At 37.1% G+C, this 5087-nt stretch overlaps 1 long non-coding RNA gene across 1 annotated transcript; it reads left to right on the forward strand.

Moving 5' to 3' along the window:
* Positions 1-772: 772 nt before the first annotated feature.
* Positions 773-2146, forward strand: LOC109263279 (uncharacterized). The gene is made up of 2 exons (XR_002078134.2): positions 773-1068; positions 1867-2146. It is a non-coding gene; the product is annotated as an uncharacterized LOC109263279 (long non-coding RNA).
* The last annotated feature ends 2941 nt before the right edge of the window (positions 2147-5087 follow it).

Genomic DNA, 5087 nt, shown 5'->3' on the forward strand with positions numbered 1-5087 from the left:
ATAGTTCAGAATTCATGAGATACCTGACTTCAGGATGACTGACCCCAATCGAGGTAGAGACACTTGGACACACAGTAATGACACTGGAGGACACTAAAAACAAAACAAAAAAAGTTTGTAAATTCAACATGCAAGAAAAAAAATATGGATTATCTATAGGAGAACACAACTAGATGGGTAGCAAATCTTTTACTACAGCCAGTAAAAGCCAGAGACAACAGAATAATATATTCAAATGACATATATGCAAAGACTTAAAACAGGTGTGTGAGTTAGCCATGTGAATTTCAGACAGGAGTGTTGGGAGAACATTTGTGGCCAAGGTAATGGGGCTACAAAGTCTATAAGACAAGGATATGGCTTGTTTGCTCAAGGAAAAGACCAGGATGGCCAGAGTATACAGAGAAAAGAGAACAGAAGAAGCAGGTGAAATCAAAGAAGAAACAAGATCAGGTTGTGTGGAGCCCTATAGGCTAAGTAAGAACTTCTTTTTCACTTTTAGTGAAGTGAGTCATTGCAAAGTTCTGAGTGGAGAAGCGACATGATTTGATTCACCCTTTAAATTGACTACAGTGAGAGTTTTGAAAACAGTCTATTAGAAAGCAAGTGTACTAGAGTGCTTGAGTGGCTAGATCGGTTAAGCATCTGACTCTGTTTTGGCTCAGATCATGATCTCACAGTTTGTAAGATGCAACAATGCATGGGGTTCTGAGCTGACAGTGCAGAGCCTGCTTGGGATTCTCTCTCTCTCTCTCTCTCTCTCTCTCTCTCTCTCTCTCTTTCTCTCTTTTTTTCTCTCTCAAAATAAATAAACTTAAAAAAAAAGAGTACAATTAGGGAGACCAACTAAGAGGCTGTTGGAGTAATCCAGGCTTGGACTTTGATATTGGAATAGTGGAAGTGGTAAAAACCATTCTGATTCTGGGGCCATTTTGAAGATGGAGTCAACAGGATGTCCTGATTGATTAGATGCAGTGTGTGACAAAGAGAAGAATCAAGAATGATTCAATGATATTGGGATTGAGAAGCTTGAAATATAAAATTGGATTCAACTGTGATGAAGAGGCTGTAAGTGAAGCTCATTCAGGGAGAGAGTACAAGTTGGGCTGTTATGTTTGATAAAATAATGCTTATATATAGAATGAAGTTTCTAGAAATAAGATACTTCACCAGTTTTTTTCTATCACTTAACCCTGACCTCACCTCTATAAACCCCTGCTTCATGAAACTCTTTTCTTTTTTTTAATGTTTATTTGATTTTGAGAGAGAGAGACATAGACAGAGACAGAGATAGAGCGTGAGCTGGAGAGGGGCAGAGAGAGAGGGAGACACAGATCAGAAGCAAGCTCCAGGCTCTGAGCTGTCAGCACACACAGCCTGATGTGGGGCTAGAACTCATTAACCGTGAGATCATGACTGAGCCAAAGTCAGACACTCAACTGACTAAGCCACCCAGGCACCCTTGAACTCTTTTCAGTTGCCTTGTCTTATATTTCTGTTTTCTTTTACAACTAGGGATGATATAATTATGAAATGAAATATTGATTAATGTAATACAAACTCTTCCACCTGCTTGGGTCCCGAATGCCAAAATCTTTTAAAGTATGTATGTTGGCATAAATTAATTTTCAGAACTAAAAAGAAGTCACTAGATTTAATTAGGAGTATGCTACATGCATTTATCTTAACCAAATTTCAAATAATGAAAATAATATATGCTATATTAATGGAATGTTCATAAATAGTAAATGACCTGAAGTTTCCCATGGTTAATTCAAATGCCATGATCTACTATCATAAGAACAATTAAGGATAAATCCTATGTATTTGGGATGTTTTCCTTACTTTGTTTTGTTTCTTTCCTAGGCTGAAAGTCAACAATGGCGTATCCTGGCAGAGTCTAAGAACGCTCTAGGTCACATTCCCCTAAAAAGAGAAGAGGCTAATGGACAAAGACTGTGTCCAAAATTATAATGAACTGACAAAGAGAGATTTTCATAACAGGAAACTTTGGGTGTTTGGGGAAAAAAATGGATGTGAAAATGTGGAATTTGTCAATTAACTCTGCAAAAATGAGACACAAAACAGGCTTAACGCTGATGGATGTGTAGACTCTCCCAAGGAATAAAGTAAAACTTCTATCTTCTTTTTCAAAATTTCACCTGTGAATTCATACACATCTTCTGAGTCTCATCTTCCTGTTCCTTGTGTGTGGGACCACGTACGATGGGGAAGGACAGTGCCCTGCAATACCACAGTTACACAAAACAGATGCAGCTCCAGCATTCACACCTACTCAAGCAGTGCCCCTAACAGGTGTCATGCTGGATAACACACTTGCTTTCCCAAACTCAGAATAAATTAGAGAGAAAGAAATAAAAGCCATACTTTTTAGAACTATGTTTATATTGAAATTTAAACACCCCAGTGAAAGGGATTTACATAAAAGAATATGACCTACATGATACAGTGTACATGAGTGAAAATTGCTTCTCAGTTCTTCATAAAATTTTAGCTTGACTGGCAGGTACAACGTAAAAACAATCTGCATGTTCTGCTTTCATTTACATTTTCACTCTCCCATGTCACATTGGATTATAATTTTTTTTTTAGTGTTTTATCACAGCAATAATCACTTCAAAGCATATTAGTGCTGTGTCCTTATATGATATAAACAAATATGTGCCAGAACACTGAATTCTTGCTTTAACCCTTGGTCTAACATGCCTTAACATAATGATATTTTTCCTCATTAATGTGAAAAATGTAAAATACTGGTTTTGCACACCACACACACACACACACACCCCATGTCATATCACATAGTGACAGCTATTCACATAGATAAAGTCAACGAAATTAACATGTTTGATTCTCTAAGGATTAGGAACTAGTGTCTTTACTTAACAGTATACATTTAGTTCTAGGGGTGCTTGGGTGGTTCGGTGGGTTAAGCATCTGATTTTGGCTAAGGTCACGATCTCACAGTTCGTGAGTTTGAGCCCCTCGTCAGGCTGTGTGATGACAGCTGAAAGCCTGGAGCCTGATTCGGATTCTGTGTCTCCCTCTCTCTCTGCCCCTCCCTCGCTGACGTTCTGTCTGTATCAAAAGTAAATAAACATTAAGTGTATATATATAGATAGATAGATAGATGCACACACATATACATTTGGTTCTAATATGTGAGCTCATAAACATTTACTAAGTGCCTAATACATATTGGACAAGAACTAAACAGAGAAAAAAGAAAATGGGTAGGTTTCTTATAGTACACTTGGAAAGAGAATACATAAATCATAAATGGGAAATTTCCATATAGTATGCCTAAGTGTTAAAGTAGGTATAGGCAGAGTGCAATAGAAGGCCAGAGAGGAGGTCTGCTTAGCTAAACCAGAAACTACAACATAAGTTTCCTGACAGATGATTTGATGTTTTTTGCCCAATTGTCACAAAAAATATACCTAAGATACTTTGGAACCCCAACATGGAACACTATCTATGCTAGAATGAAATTTTCCAGCTAATAAAATTTGAACAATTTATTAAGCATGATTCTTTATCAAAATTTTACCTTTCTTGAACACAATAAACTTAGAATTAATATGTGTATTACTTTCAAGGATTTATAACATAAACTGTTTTACCTTTGTATTATTTTAGCAATGAGATAATTTTTTTATGGATGATAAGTGGCTATGGTAATTCATGGAATGTCTTGATATTACAACTGGGTACTTCAACAAAGGATTCCTGTAAGGAACTATTGGAAAAATAAGGTGAAAAAAATGGTAAGCCCTACACTTGGGCAGTCAACATGCGGGTGGAGCTTGACAGAAGTAATCTTTGTATTTACATGGTCAAGTTGGCAGGATGTGGGAGTGTGAGATGCAGGACTCTGGGGTGGCTCCTATGATTCTGACATGGTGAGCGAGGTGCGCGGAAGTGAGGAATGCCTGGGGAAGAGTGGTTTGGGGCATGGCAAAGTGAAAGTGAAGGTGGGCTATCCAAATGACATTATGACCAAAAGTAAATAATAATATTCTTATGACCTAAAGCTCAGAAAAAATCAGAGCTCGAGAAATAAAGTTATCTACATGCAGATAGACAATAATTAAAGTGAAGAGGGAAATGAAATCATCTATAGGGAATAGAAAGAAGCAATGCTAAAAGCCAAGGTGGGAACCGAAAGTATTAACAATATTTAAAGAGCAAGTAGATGGGAGAGGAACAACATTCGCAACGGGAGTGGGGGGAACGAGAGGAAAATACTACAGAGACATGTGGAAAACCTGGAGAGAATACTGCCATGGGAGTCAAATGAATAGATAGTTTTTAGAAGACAATCAGCACTCTCCATTGCGGCAGAGATATCCAGCAACGTTACAGACCAAAAAAGGACTATAAACTTTCATTTCCAGGGATTGAAACCTGGGGAATTCAGGCCAGACTCCTGCTGCAGAGAACTCAAAAATAAAAATAAAATAAAAAGCTGGACTAAACGTAACAAAATGAAATCATCGGAAATTTGACAGTATAGTGAAGATACAGAGGGTAAATAGTTAATTTTATTCACTAATTTTGCTTACTTTCAGCAAACTGTGAACAGATACAAATAACCGGATTTTTTAAATAAAAGAATTACCACCATCTGAAGAAACATGAGAGAATTTGGGAATCGAAGAAAACTTACACTGATAATTTGCCATGAAAATTCTGAAATACTGACACATTTCAGTGTCCTTCTTAGGTATTTTCCATTCTTTGTTTCTCTGAAAATAACTGTGGGTGGCCTAGCTCTCATACATTACAGCTGGTTTTTGAGAAACTTTCTTTAAATCTAAAAATCTGAAAGAGGAAGCTTCAGAAAAAAAAAATCTTCTCGGGGAAGGAAAAATCCCATTGTTTATCATCAATGATGGTTGTAGACAACATCAACTCTTGAAATTGTTTCCACACGTTTTGCCCCTCTTTGTTGTTTTTCTGTATCAGAAGAATTACCTTTCCAAGGGGACTGTTTAAAGATGAAGGCAAGAACCAAAATAGAAAAAGGTGTGGAAAAGTCAGCTCGGAGTGTAACATAGTGAATA

Source organism: Panthera pardus, unplaced genomic scaffold (genome assembly GCF_024362965.1).
Source record: "Panthera pardus isolate Hobbes unplaced genomic scaffold, ASM2436296v1 HiC_scaffold_17, whole genome shotgun sequence".
NCBI classification, from domain to species: domain Eukaryota; kingdom Metazoa; phylum Chordata; class Mammalia; order Carnivora; family Felidae; genus Panthera; species Panthera pardus.